Source organism: Pieris napi, chromosome 13, assembly GCF_905475465.1.
Source record: "Pieris napi chromosome 13, ilPieNapi1.2, whole genome shotgun sequence".
Classification (NCBI taxonomy): domain Eukaryota; kingdom Metazoa; phylum Arthropoda; class Insecta; order Lepidoptera; family Pieridae; genus Pieris; species Pieris napi.
This window is the reverse complement of record NC_062246.1, coordinates 11,286,730-11,302,700: the sequence shown is the minus strand read 5'-3', so window position 1 is coordinate 11,302,700 and position 15,971 is coordinate 11,286,730. Positions and strand designations below refer to the sequence as shown.

The window sequence follows — 15,971 nt, the reverse complement described above, 5'->3', positions numbered from 1 at the left end:
TTTAATGTGAATACTAATGTGAAATATATTTAAATATATGTCACTCGATCAAATCCTCATATATAATATACTCAAATATATAATAATAATATTTTGGATATTGTCTATTTTAAATATTGAACGTATTTGTGATATTTTAGTTGCGTTTTGCATTTTAAAGAATAGGAAAGTGGAACATGGCAAGTGAAACCTGTATGGAGGGCGTGAATCATTGAATTGTAGATTTTGTGACGGTTTTGAGTTTTGACGGTTAAAATTAAACTGAAGAATTACGTCATGGTGTCTAAATTGAATAAACTATGTGAAGATACAGATTCCATAACTGTAATATAGAATGATTCGGACACGGTCGGCCTATCGCGGAATAAGGGTAATTAGATACCGTGGGTAATTAACTCTATGGTTAATGCATTAAGGGTAAAATTCCAAAACTAGAGCGCGAACTATGACTTCCATAAGCCAAACTTAGCACTAAGTTTATGAATTTTAGTCGTTTATTAAATCTTTACTTTTAATTATTTGATACACCCTAATCTCAGGAACTAATGACGCATTATAAACTGAGGCTTCGGGTAATAAATCATATTTATCTGTCTGTCTCGCTCGCACTTACAGGTCTTATGGAGAGGTGTTGTGATGTGCGTAAGAATTGTAGAGGTACATATCGATAACGGGATAGGTACGATCGATATGCTAATTTGTGTTAAGTAAATTAAAAACTTTTAATTTCGTTATCTGAAAATAAGAGTTTTTAATTTGTAAGATAAATGTAATCATAGTGAAACTGTATAGAACGTAATATGGCCCCGAAAAGGCCGTTTTTATCTTTTCTAGGGATATTGCTTAGTTCTTCAAAAATCCTCTATCGTATCTTCCCCTGTGTCATCTTCCTGTAGGTTAATTATCAGAGGTGGTGCTTGATCTCTTAAAATACTTAGACGCATCGCCCCGCGTGCTCAGGTAGCTAAGGCCTAAGAATTGATAACGAGTTGCAATGCGTGCACATTTTTACAGTCAGTGACATTTCGTTTGTTTTGAAACGAAATAAAAATAATTACATTAAATTACAGTTTCTAGAAAAATCACATGTTTCTATCAAATCAAACGATTGATTTGAAATTTAAAACACATGGATTTTTTTTAATGTAGCTGTAATATTTAGTCAATGTAGTATCTAAATATGATAAAAAGTGGATTTTGGATTTTTTTCAAATCCGACATTGTTCTACGATCATGACGTTTTATTGCCCGACGTATCAGTTTAAAATGCGTCGACTATGACGCTAAACAAGAGTCAATAGCGCCGGTAGCTTCGTAATTTCCAATAGCTATAGCGATGGTTTTAATATTAAGTATTTGTACCGCGCATCTATCGCTACCTGACTGCGGTAAGCGTATTAGCTGATATTGAAAGAATTATATCGAAATTGGATACAGATTTGTCGTGTACTAGCGCATAACTAATCATCGTTATAAAATAGCTATAAATTATTTATTTAACGACTGAATTATGGAGGCATTTTTAATGTACAATTAAATATTAAACTACTCATCATCAGTGTGTATGTCACTGAACTCTTAAACGGCTGGACCGATTTAAGTGAATTGTTTGTATGCGGTTGCGCCCTGGAAGGTATTCACAAATAAGCCCGGAAGATCGCGCTGCAGTATCTAGGTTAGGATATTTTTTTTGTATGTAAGACGTATGTACAGGACGTCTGTCGGATCCGTTAGTCTATAATAAATTCCTTTTTCTCGTTACGTCATAATTGATTCCGTATCACAATGCGTAACGGCTACAGTTCTGAGGAAAATAATTATTGTCGTTAATACCACGCATAACGAAAGTTTGCTATTTCTTCCGTTCTTCCTTAGAGGCTAATTTAGACACATTTAAAGAAAACACTTTTTTACCGGATTGAAGTTATGTTTTATTATAAATTTGCAATTATTTTACATACGTGCGTTGTCACCGTGATCACGCACGCTGTAATGCACGCGAAACGTCGGTTAAATTTAAAATTATGTAAAATAATTGTAAATTTATAATAATACATAACTACAATCCAGTAAAAAAGTGTTTTATTTAAATGTGTAAAGGTTATGACAATAAAAGACAATACTATTAGACATATTTGTTTTTTTTTACTTTAAATCTTGAACGAATGGTAGTATAATATATAAGAATCTAGTCTAACTAAAACACCCGGTCAGTATGATGTTATGTACAGTGTGTCGTCGCCCTGGCGTTACGTGAGCGCAATATGCAATCGTAGAATGTATAATTAATTGATACTACGAGACAGTGACGGCTATGTTTAACTTTTTGTGCTCTTGATTCATAGCGTAATCGAAATACCCTAAATCAAATAACAACCCATTAAATGTATAAAAAAATATTTATTTTATTTATTAACATTTCGTTACATTTATACAAAAACAAATAGTATAATACATAAAAATTATAAGGGAAGCAACGGGTGACCTTATCGCTAATCTCTTGCAGGCAACCCTAGTAAAGGAAAAAACCAAATAAAACCCTTTTTAGTTTAGTTTTTTGTTCCCGTTTTAGTTTTGTCTAAATAACTTTATGTAATACTAGCTGCCCCCGCAAACTTCGTATCGCCTTAATATGTTTTTTTTTGACTTAACCCACTTTTGAGTAGCTACATACCAATATATGGATTTTTTCATTACATTATTTTAAGTTAAAAAATACCTGTGTCAGGGTTCCCAGCTCTTCCATTTCACCTAATAGTTAATTCTATAACAATTGTTGTTTAAAACATCACCCATCTTTTTTTAACAAATAGCATAATCAAATGATTTCTGGGCGATTATTAGATTTAAAACAGAAGAATTCATAGGCCGTGTTTCGAAGACACGACCTCGTGGTTGTGTGGCGTTTAAACCACTCGGCCCACGGACGCACTAATAAACACAATAATTATAGTATATTTATTAAAAAGTGAAATTGTTTTTTATTCAACGCTTACGGATTGTTGAGTTTCGCCAAAATGGTACACATGGGATTTGGTCCCAGCGGTACAAGTATGTGTTGTACGAAGTGTACATACATAATGCTATTGTGAAAGTGAATTTTTGTGATTCACTTTCGCGCTTGAGTCTTTGAACAAAGTTTATTTTACTTTAAAAGATGCATTATTTTTATGAAACTAAATTTCATTACGAATATCGGACGAAGTATCAAAGCACTTGTTAAACGTAAATTAATTAATAAAACTTTTTATAAATTTGACGAATACTTAAATGATCCTAATCCTTGGGATTGATTTGCTCCAGTTCAAACAATTTGTATGACTCAAAACTTAGCGATTAAAAAGGGTGGCGGAAAGTTTCTTGCCAGTTCTTCTTGCCCGCTCTACGCCCTCGACTCGCGAACTGGTAGTAAATGTAAATTTTCAATTAAAATCATTTCTTTAGTGTTTTTTCAAGTCGTACTCTATATGAATAAAGATATTTTGAGTTTGAATCAATCTTAAATATTTTGAGATTTTGTCTGAGTAGGTACTTCGATTTCAAATTGAAAGGTTAAATATCTACTAAATCCTGTATGCGGAATTATTCAGCTTTAGATGATGAGCTTTCTGAATGAAAGGTACGTCTGAAGTCGTGAAGTCTCTGACTGATTTAACCCTAAGAAGACACAAGTTTGCGCGATTTCCGCTAAAGAAACACCCTTTGTCGCTACTCCTCTCTTCGACTAGTATCAGAATACTTGGCGTTGACATATCGAATGACGTTCAGTTTCGCGGTCACTTGGAGGGAAAGGCTAAATTTCCCGCTAAGAAGCTTGGTATGCTTAGAAGGGCGAAACGTCTCTCCACTCCCACCCACCGCCTGCAACTCTATAAAGCACATTCCAAGCCCAGCACCAGCTCCTTACACTTAACCGTATTCAACGAAGAGCGTATCGTCGACGACCAGTCACTTTCCGAGCTCCTTGATCCTTTGGCGCTCTCTTCCTCTGCATGTTCTATCGCATTTATCCTGGAGAATGTTCAGAGGAATTATTCGAATTTATACCTGCAGCTGAGTTTCATACAGTTTCACAGATATAACAGGACATAGTAAAGAATTAATAGCCATTATGGATTACGTAATATAATAAAAGAACATATTTCGCAGTCATAATGTTCGAAACATTTGTTTCCCTCAATTATCTTGCAGTGATGACGACACAGGCGTAACGGGGCGGGGCCACCTTGACCTATATATCGAGGTGACGCATTGCGAAACGCGGGAAATGCTATTCTAAATTGTAATGCACATAGTATTAGTCCAAGATCCCAGGGCCGCCAGACGTCACGTATTTTCTGACGGATGAAATGTGGACGATTGGGTAGTGTTAGTATGTACTATGATCGTATGCCTACCTGCTAGCTTGGTCAAACGGCCAATTTCCAGGTATCAGGTAATCAAGGTACACAAAAACATTACTTACTTCACGTAAATTCTCATGGCTGATTTTTATATATGTTTTCGAGTGTATAGTTAAAAATAAATTGTCAATACTCCCAGACACTTTCCGTCGGCCATATTGCTTGACACACGCTTTAAGGGTCTCAAAATAATTAGTCAACTTCACGTAAATTCTGACGCTCCATTTTTATATATGTTCATCCGACAACTATTTTAAAAGCTTTGACAAAAAGACAGACCGATCCAAGGGGCCAATCATCCCCTAAACTAAATTTTAATATCTCTGTGAGTGGGAGAGCATTATCTACACGCATGAGACTGAGTGAGACCGACTGCGCTATTAAGGCCATGAAAATTACTTGAACAGATATTTTATAATTTTTAGAACTTTTGTTGACAAGTTTGCCAAAGCTCACTTTTACAAGGTGGTAAGTTACTGGCATCGAAGTTTCTTAAATTATTTCGATTGAATTCTTCATTTATATCAGATACCATGTATGTATTAATAAACAACTGTAGTCTGGCAGCATCTACATCAATTATTCCAGGAACGTTGTAAACATCACAGATACATTTTTTTAATAAATATTGAAGAATTAATATTTTTCCACTTTGTTTCCAAATTTCCAATAAAAAATTAATTAAAAAAATTGCTGCTATTTAAATATAAGTGGTATTTTAAAAAAATATTTTTTAGTTCTAATTAAAAATGTCGGCTAACTTTAGTATTATTTATTATATGTCAATTTTTTTTCTTATTTTTTTTGCTATAATTTACTTGTCAACAAAAGTTCTAAAAATTATAAAATATCTGTTCAAGTAATTTTCATGGCTTTAACAGCGCAGTCGGTCTCACTCAGTCTCATGCGCGTAGATAATGCTCTCCCACTCACGGAGATATTAAAATTTAGTTTAGGGGATGATTGGCCCCTTGGATCGGTCTGTCTTCTTGTCAAAGCTTTTAAAATAGTTGTCGGATGAACATATATAAAAATGGAGCGTCAGAATTTACGTGAAGTTGACTAATTATTTTGAGACCCTTAAAGCGTCTGTCAAGCAATATGGCCGACGGAAAGTGTCTGGGAGTATTGACAATTTATTTTTAACTATACACTCGAAAACATATATAAAAATCAGCCATGAGAATTTACGTGAAGTAAGTAATGTTTTTGTGTACCTTGATTACCTGATACCTGGAAATTGGCCGTTTGACCAAGCTAGCAGGTAGGCATACGATCATAGTACATACTAACACTACCCAATCGTCCACATTTCATCCGTCAGAAAATACGTGACGTCTGGCGGCCCTGGGATCTTGCTCTATATGGTAAAACCGCTAGCTAATACTGGCGGCTACTAGGCCTTTGATTTGTTTAGCCAAGATACTGCATATAGAGAAATCCGTGGATGTATTAATTTAGTTCGACTTGGAACTCTGGAACGAACTAAGTTAAAAAGGATTCATTTAAACTTATCTATCAAATTATAAGAGAGAGATTCTAGAGAGAACTGTCAAAACCACTCTGCCATTGTCTTTATATATATAGATACTTATCTACTAAAGGATTTGACGTAGATCTGTTTTGTGGCAGTTCTATAATATTGTACAACACCTTTGTTCAAGCATCATAGTTTCCACAGATCACGCGATGACAGATTTTTGTATCGATAATTTTTTCACACCTATATATTATTGTGTTATTATTAGGGATCCCTTTTTTTTTGAAAATGTAATATAGCCTATTGTTGAGCAGTGTTGGCCTAATGGCTTCAGCGTGCGACTGTCATACCTGAGGTCGTAGGTTCGATCCCGGCTGTGCAGTGTGCACCAATGGACTTTCTTTCTATGTGCACATTTAATATTTGCTCGAACGGTGAAGGAAAACATCGTGAGGAAACCGACATATCTTAGACCCAAAAAGTACTTGTCTATTAGATTTAAAAATGATCATGAAACAGGTTCAGAAATCTGAGGCCAAGACCTAAAAAGGTTGTAGCGCCACTGATTTATTTATTTATTTTAAGATAGCCTATATCAGTCAGTGAAAATGCAATTTTCTAATGGTGAAAGAATTTTTAAAATCGGTTCAGTACTTTTTGTGTGAATACATTACTAACACATACAAAAACACAAATGTTTCCTCTTTATAATATTAGCATAGCTATGTCATATGATTAGAAATAATTAATGTCCTTTGTTTCATAGAACTGATTAATAAGCTTTATACGTTCCTAGAAGCTTAGGGGTAGTTGCTCAACTTCCTGGTACAGTTAAGAAGAAATTCATTTTAAATGAATATATATTAGAGTTCTCTGAACGTGGGAAGATGAAACGATGTTCAACTGATCGGTCAACAGGGTAGTCTAATCGTTTTCCGGTTTTGGCTAATCACAATAAAATTAAACTAAATCTTTCTTGTTTTATAGAACAAAGACAAACCGCCGCCGAATGCCAGAGGGCTCGCGAGTGCGTTGCCGGCCTTTTAAGAATTGCTACGCTTTTACTATACCCTCTGTAGGTGTTTCTTTTTTATTGTTCCATATTAGGGTTGCCTGGAACGCTAATCGCTTGTTAGCGATCGTTGCCTTATATAACTTATGAAACCGGTTTTTTTTATATGTATGTTTTTGTATGAGGTAGTGTTGCCCAAAATCGGTCTTGGTCTTGCAGTCTTGGTCTTGTTCTTGCGTTTTTGCAATACCAAGACCGCTTTATTATAGCAAGACCAATACCAAGACTGAACCCTGCAAGACTTGAGCAAGACAATACTTAAGCCTGCAAGACTCTTGCGTCTTGCAGTTAAGACAAACTGAGATTTGGGCGTTATTAAGTAGGTATTTGGTTTCAATCCCGATTTTGAGAAACGTTCCCCAGTATCAAAACCGTAGGTATTACAAATCATAACACTAAACTAAGGGCTGCAGTTGTATTTGTAATTGGCAACGTGCCGCTCGTCTGAAAGCACCCTGAAACGTATTGTATTGATTAGGTAGGTAAGTACTTATTATATTTCAACAATTTATTAAGTAGGTAGCGTGTTAATACTCACAAATCTGTTCCCTAATAACTTTCTAGCAAAGTTCATACCTTGTAGGTATCTACCTATAATAATATGTTATGCTTGTTTATGTCTAATGTGCTGGGGGCCTACCATGAACTCTTATTGCGAGCCTATTGACAACCTACAACTGAGATGCATCGCTAATTCGTACCATGACATCGAAAAAACGAGACAGTTTAGGTTCCCACGTGACCTTAGCGATTATCAGATTTCGTTCGTTCAATTTGTATGAAAATCCGTACCATGACCGCTCGGCTGAACCGAAATTTGACAGTTGCGCCTTCCAACTATGACAGGATAAGCGATTCTAAAAAAGTTACTTTTTGTTCAACTTTTTTGTATCGAAATGTCCAAATAATAGTTTAGAACCTATAAAATTCAATATTTGTATTAAAACTTGTTAATAAAGTTAAAAGAATAAGATTTATCTACTATGGCTAACATATGAAAAAATATATAATTTTTATATTTTGGGGTATTTTGAGTTTAGAGAGTGTGATAATAAATAAATTATTAAAATATCGACGGAGATGAGAAACAAGACGGCAATGCCCTTCTACCGACTTCGAAGATATTGATTTTATAATTTATTATAGATTAACTACTTTGACTCATTGAAGATTTCAGTGTACCTACAAATAATTGCACATGGTTCAATAATATTTTAATTAATTATTTAGGCATGTCTAACAAAAACATAATTCCCCAATATATCATATTTACAATAAATAATAATGCCATATCACTAGTAGATATTTATTATAGTTAAATTTTTCCTCATTATGTTCATGAATTGTATTATTCTCCTCTGCTTTTTCTTTAAAAAAACAGAGGTGTTTCTCAAATTTATAATGTGTAAATAATAAGCCATTTGAAAGTATTACAATAACAGTATTTATTTAGTTAGGATGACTCCATCAAGAAAAATCTTGTCTTGTCTTGTCTTGAATCAGGCAATGTTCAATTGGATATAAACATATATTCTTATTTATATATTTTCTTCTCTCAATTCAGCGAGTTTGTCAGGTTTAAGCTGTAAAGACAATAGAATTATTTATATTATATGAATTAGTTAACGTATAAATTGAATTTGTAAAATATTAAGGAATCAATTTTTATCATTATTTACTTGATGATTTTCGAGTAATAGGTTGATTGTAATATCTTATGCAAAGAGTTTAATATCAGCAATTCACTTCGATATAGATATTTATTTTTAATAAACCAATTTTTGAACAATACTTACCCCATCATATTACTTTATAAGTTAAACAATTTGTAAAACTATATTTATGAAACCGAAATTTTGTAAACAACAAATATATTGAAAGCTCCTATCAAAATTTGAAGGAAACGTTTAAAAATAATAAGTGTCAACTGCACAGCACCAGAAAACTTTAAATTTAAAATATATCAAAAGAATAGTTTTATATTAAATAAATATATATTAAGACATAATAGCTTATTATAATTGATGAATTATTTAAAATAATTTTATATTTTATTTATTTTTATAGAAACATCTGTCGAATTAAGTTTGACAGTTAAATTTCTAAACTTACATAGAAACCACAAACAAAATTATCGTTCTTTCATTCGGTCTTGCGATGCTAATACGATTCAGCTTATAGGCGGTCATGGTACGAAAAAATGCGATTGACTTTACGTACCTAAACTCAACTGCATCTCAACTGGATTGTTTTAAGAAAGTTCATGGTAGGCCCCCAGATCTAACGTTAGTACTCGTAGGTTGGTATGTGCTTAAAATTATAGTTAACAAAATTATATAAACATCATGTAGGTGTGAAACTTATGTTTCAAAGTTTATATTATTCTTCTATTTAGCAAAATTTAAAACTAACAGCGAGTCGAGTAGGTCTAGTAACAGTTTCTACGGCAGCTAATACTATGGTACAGACGCCAGCACATCAAGCTACTACAATCTATCAAATTTCTTCAACAGATTTTCAAGTTTATCGCTAAAGAATTAAGGTTCAAAGTTGATTGGGGAAATGTGACGTTCTGCGAATAAACTGTTGGTCGGTCGGTGTATTAAATACCTACTTATTTGATAATTTACCGACAAAGACGCCGCGGTTTGCAACAAGTGTAACACAGCATTTGACACTGAGCGCCGCATTCGCCGACAAAGAGTACGGACAGAGGCACACAAATTTTTACCTATTTTGGTAGGGTTGGTATAGGAGTATAAAATTAAATGACCTTGAAGATGTCCCAGCAGTAGGTAGGTATAAATTGAATGCTCTGAGTTTTTTTTATTTAAATACATTCTCACACTGGCTTGAATTCGAACACTACAGCGTTAAAAGCTGTCGGGCGAGATGATAATTAATAACTAAGTAGGTATTGCATCTATTGAATTGCGAATATTTTGATTTCGAAATAATCATTGTTAATATCGGTAAATGATAGATAGTGAGTGATACCTAGGTACTAAAATGTGAGCAGCAAGATTGAAAAGTGTATATGCCATGTCAGTGCTTTCAATTTTTAGACACGATTTAGAGTTTACCATTCAATTACACACAACATATTATTGAAAAACAAAAATTATGAAAAAGATATTTAGACTGAGTACTTAGGGTCGATTCGACCAAACAAGAGTAAATCTTAATCTTAGAATAAATCGTCAGTTAATCGAGAGTAAATAAATTTTACGTTTTACTAACTACAAATTCTAAGAATAGTGGGCTTATTCGGGAATTGCAACTATACCGCCGTTTTGCACGGAATAACAGCTATTCCTAGAATAATTTAATGGCGTCAGTCAGTCCAATCAGCTGATTTCTGTCATTTCACAAATATGTATTCAGTGTTTTAATTTCAAGTCAACGCAACGCACTAAATTAATAGTCTGGCATTGTATAATGAAACGTTTAAACAATTTATTACTTATTTATTTATTTTTAGATTTTTATTATTTTATTATTATAATATTAGAATGAAATTCAACTAGGCTCAACAGAAGTTCGTTTTTAGACGAAAGCCTCAAACAAACAAGAAATAAAAACTTTTTGTTGTCGTTTGACACCTGTTAAAAGCTACTTTTTCACACTATAATACGGCAAAATCGAGTTGACATGATGTATGCTCTTACACTGTCCCGTTGTAGAACAACATTTGTTTGCCGAGTTTTATTTTCGTTCACCATTTTCTTGCTATTCGCGTATTGTTATTCCTAGCGCAATTATACTATCGATTACGTGGACAAACGACTATGGATTTACTCGAGATTAAAATCATGGAATAGATTATTCTTGGTATAGTTACTCGTGTATAAATTGAAGTTTGGTCGAATCGACCCTTAGGAAATTAGTAGAAAAAATATTCTATCGTGGATACCTAGTTATTAAAAAGTGGATAAACGTTGTGTTTACTTAATTTTATTTTTCTGTGCTAATGCCAACATTGACAACCCCACCAAAATAGGTAAAAATTTAGTCCGCTTCTAGACTTTGTGTTGCCGCCGTCGCTTTCATGTCAAAGGTCGCCGCCACTGCCCATGTTCTAAAGAATAAAATAAGTTTCCGGGTGCTCAGAACGGACGCAAATAGATTATGTTGTCCTCGCAAGGAAGAATGTAGTTGTAAGGATAGGTAGATTTTATAAAAATTGTTGTAAGTAATAAAAATATACCTAGTTTATATTATTACTAGCTGGCCTGGCGAACATCGTACCGCCTAACAGTCGATTCTTTATTTGTTTCAAATACTTATTCTGCTATTCGGGACACCGGTCTAGCTAGTAAGATAAAAAAAGAAAATTGATAAGACAACAAATACATTATGTCAAAAAATAAAAATTTACCTTCCCGGAACCCCTCCACTAACACTTGAACTTTATGCTATGGTTTTAAAGTTCAAATTCACTTTTAAGTATTATTACGAATATTTTGTATGGGAATATAGAAAAGTGTTGTTTTTAGACTGATTCACTCAATTTTATTTTAATTTTTCTCCGTAAGAACCATCTTCGTACTTCAAGGTATATTATTAAAAAAAATCAGACAAATCGGTCAAACCGTTTTCATGTTATGTCGTGACAACGGAAAACGGGTTTCATTTTTATATATATAGATTACCTATTATACCTTTTTAAAGGACATTGCACTGCAAAATTGGAAGTGGGTGATTTTAACAAACTTGAAACGTGGAAAAGCTCCAAATATGAGCGACGTCATATTGCTTTACGCATTTTGTTTTAAAATCATCGAGAATTGCAGTGTCGGTTTATCAACTTCTATCGTACCTACTCTAGTAGCGACTATTGTCTTCAGCGATGATTTACTAAATAAATAAAAATAATCGTCGTGTAGGTACGACGATTATTTTTCTAAGGAATACAATTTTGTTGTAGTAGGTACCTACATCGTTTCTTACTTACACATACTTTAACGACAGTACCTACGTAGCAAAGCGCGCCAGTCACGAGTACGACAAATTGCCTAAAAAATTTACCTACGCACACTGTAATGAAATCTGCTAATCTCAACACAATGCCTGTAGCCTGCCTGCTATTATTGGTTGATGAACATTGTACATTGGTGAATGCTCCAGAATAGCCCGCAAGCCCCCACAAATAGCACTAGGCAAATAGGTATTTGCAAGTCTTGCGAGACTTGCAAGACTCTTGCTGCAAGATCAAGACCAAGACCAAGACTGAGAGCGCAATACCAATACCAAGACCGAGACCAGGTGTATTGACGCAAGACAATACCAAGACTGGCCTAAGTCTCGTCTTGGTCTTGCATTTGGGCAACACTAGTATGAGGTAATAAGAAGTAAATAAATAAATATTTACATCTGTTTTACATTACCCCAGTTAGAATTAGACACAGAATTGAATCTTTATTGTTAATTATTTAATACAAACTATATTTGTGTGTCTGACAACGGATTCTAATTGTAGGAAGTGATTTAAATATGAACAATCTTACAAATGACGTAATACATATTTGCGAATAACACAAGTCACATTTATTTTCGCCAAATATTAGTTTAACACCGAACAAGCTGATAAGGCTATATTGACTTTTCTCATTGTCTGTACAGCGCCACTCAGTCGCGACAGCCCCTAGACTGGCACTCACCCCTCAAGGGGTGACTGCGGTGAGGTCACGGGACAATAGTTTTTTAGCTATCACTGGGTATCTGAAGTAGGTACTTGATTTGGGATCTGATACAGTCTTTAATTAATATTTTGTTTCAAAAACCCTGGAACCGAGGTTCAATGTTCTTGACGCCGGGGTCATACTTAGCGCTAAGTTTCGATCTTAGACATATATATCATATATATTTATTTCGTAATTCTACAGATAAGGGAGCGTTCAAGTATTACGTCACGCAATTTTTGAAGATTATTGACCCCATCCCCCATGTAACGCGCCGTAACGTTTTTCTGAACCCAATGGTAAAACGTTTCATGACCACCCAGTGACTCTTTATACCTAAAAGTTACCATTATGTGGTGTAAAATACTGTAACACGTAATTCAATCCCCGCCCCACATCGTCACGTTTTACAAAAGGACCCCCCCCCACAAATTCGTTACGTAATACTTAAACGATCCCTGAAATAAATTATTTAAAAAATCAATTATACTAAACCTATTATTATTATCAATGGAATACTGTATATTATATTATATACAAAATGGTTTTATATTTACGGAAGGAAATCAATAAAATTAAATACGATATTACGTAATTCGGCTGTTTGTGTGATGGTGTCAAAGTGAGGGAGTGTATGTATATTGCATACAAATTAATCAATGTTTAATTCTCATATTAATCTGATCAATTCAGCAGAGCAATGTTGGTCTGGTGGCTTCAGTGTGCGACTCATTCCTGAGGTCGTAGCTTCGAACTTTCTCACTTAGGTTGTAGCACCACTGCCCTGCAATTCTGTAACTCACTTTTCGAACTCACACAGCGGTTTTCGCATCTGCGGTCGCTCTCAAATCAGTTGTGAAGCAGTCATTTTATGATTTGGCATTCTGATAAACAATAAACTACAAGCTTCCACCTTTTCAGAATGCCAAATCATAAAATGACTGCTTCACGACTGATTTGAGAGCGACCGCCGATGCGAAAACCGCTGTGTGAGTTCGAAAAGTGAGTTACAGAATCGCAGGGCAGATTTAATTTTAATCTGATCAATTAAAATCCGATTTTTATAAGTTTTAGTGAATTTAAAGCTCGTTTACATTTAATAATATTACTTATCAGCTTTTCAATGTCAAGACTAACTATTGATAACGTTGAGGAAATACATGCTATTTTTCGTCTCTTTCGACACAGCCCGGCTAGCTCAGTCGGTAGAGCATGAGACTCTTAATCTCAGGGTCGTGGGTTCGAGCCCCACGTTGGGCGTTCATATTTTTTACTTTTTTTTATTTACCTTTAGTTATAAATTTTTTTTTCGTTAGTAATTCTCATAAAACTTTGTTTTTTTTTCATATATATACTCGTTAGCGACCATTCACGGAATAAAGATAAATAATTAAAGGTGGTTTCTATTTTGATGTAATATTTTAATCGAATTTCGCTTTGTCGGCTATAATAATAATAGCCATTGACATAGGCATCCTCGAAGAGCTTCCACCCTTCTCGGTGTCTAGCTTTCGTAGCCACATAGGGCCAGCTGCTCTACTTATATCATCTTTTTATTTCTCTTTCTCGTTTCTTTTAGTCATAGCGAAGAAGCCATTCCGTCGCTTTTTTCGTCCATTCTTATTTATCTTTGTTCGTTCTTTTGTCTTCTCTCATAATGCTATAATTATATCAAATATGCCCTTTCTCAGAGCGTAATCCTCAAATATGTGGAACCATATGGTTAGATTAATTTATCACGCCAAATGTTAAACATCTTTCGTTGTGATTTTTTTACGCAGCATGTGGTCAGCGACGGGTATTTTCGGCTGAAGTTGAGACAAAGGAATCTAATGTTACCATCACTAATTTTTTACTAAACAAATTAATTGTGATATTTGATAAATATTTTTTAGGTGCTATTAAAGCGTTTTTAAGGTCTGGGCCTCAGGTTTCTGTATCAGTGTAATGGTCATTGATCAATCTTATTATTCGATGTGTGTCAGGCACAGGCGAACAGAAGCCTTTTGGCCGACTTTTTGGGTCTAAGGCAAGCCGGTTTCCCTAACGATGTTTTCCTTCACTGTTGAGCGAATGTAAAACGAAAAAATTAAATGCGTACATAGAAAGAAAGTCCATTGGTGCACAGCCGGGGACCGAACCGACGACCTCAGGGATGAGAGTCGAACGCTGAAGCCACTAGACCAACTCTGCTCTCTATCTCTTTTAACGTTCCGCTAATATGGCCAACAAACAGCCCTCATAACTGACCCTTGTAGAATATGTTCAGAAAGAAAATATACGGATCGTTGCATTTACGACTAGTTGAGTATTGGACCCGAAGGCGAGGGAACACTGTCAAAGAGAAATCGTTATTTTTTTGCCCTACGAGTGAAAAGTAATTATAATTCTGTTCGGAGACCGGTATGCGGACTTAAACTGTCACTTTCATTACTCTGTGAACTTTATGACTGAAGTCTATGATTTATGGTAGTGTCATAATACTTTCGCGGTATTACATAGTTTTGCGTAATAGGTATAATAAAAATAAAGCCCGTTTATTTCCAATCCAAAGAGTTTAGATTTGTTATATATGTATATATATTTTTTCTCTCGTTTCTCGATATCCTAACTTCCTTCCATTGATTGGAACCCCTTCAGGGTAAAAGCATGCTCCAGCTTTTTCTTAATACAGTGTAAACCCCATGTAACGTCGCTCTATTTAACGACAATCCTCCTAAAGCGTCGAATTGACTCGGCTTTGGTTGATTTAGCGTGTCTTCCATACAATGATACACTGTACATAGCATTATACCCACCGTCAATAACGACAATTAAATAAGCAAAAGTACTTTATAAGTTGCCGAAATTCGTTAAAACTGCGGATCTGTGTACGTTGTTTTGTACCGAACTTTCCAAGAAATCCGTTTTTTTTACAAATTGCGCATGCTTGCATGTGCTTTATCACGAATGCCTCAATATCGCAAGATATGAATTAAATAATTAAAAAAATACAACCTAACTACTGGTACAGTACAAAAATAACAGACAACGCTATAGCGTTCAAATACGAATTGCTTTTATGTAATTACTAACATTAGTCTGAAATAAACTTTCTTTTTCTAATACAGATTTTTCTTTGCATTTAACGGTTACTCTTTGTAACGTCAAAATAGGCAGAGTCCCTTGAATGTCGTTATAAAGAGTTTACACTGTATACATGGTCAAAAAGGTGCCCTCGTCTTTCTCCCTTGGTCTTTTCCATATAGTTGTCTTAAAAGTCCACCTTTTATCTGTGCATCTTGCTATATGCCCCGCCCATTGCTACTTCTGTTTTAGGTAAGGCATCTTTTACT

The 15,971-nt window shown here is 34.5% G+C and overlaps 1 protein-coding gene and 1 non-coding gene across 2 annotated transcripts in view; both read left to right on the top strand.

Annotated features, from left to right (window-relative positions):
* LOC125054988 (GTPase-activating protein CdGAPr) overlaps positions 1-15,971 on the top strand; it is a 71,825-nt gene that overhangs the window by 6,468 nt on the left and 49,386 nt on the right. The gene's annotated exons all lie outside the window — the stretch shown is intronic.
* Positions 13,824-13,896, top strand: Trnak-cuu. Its single transcript has one exon. It is a non-coding gene; the product is annotated as a tRNA-Lys (tRNA).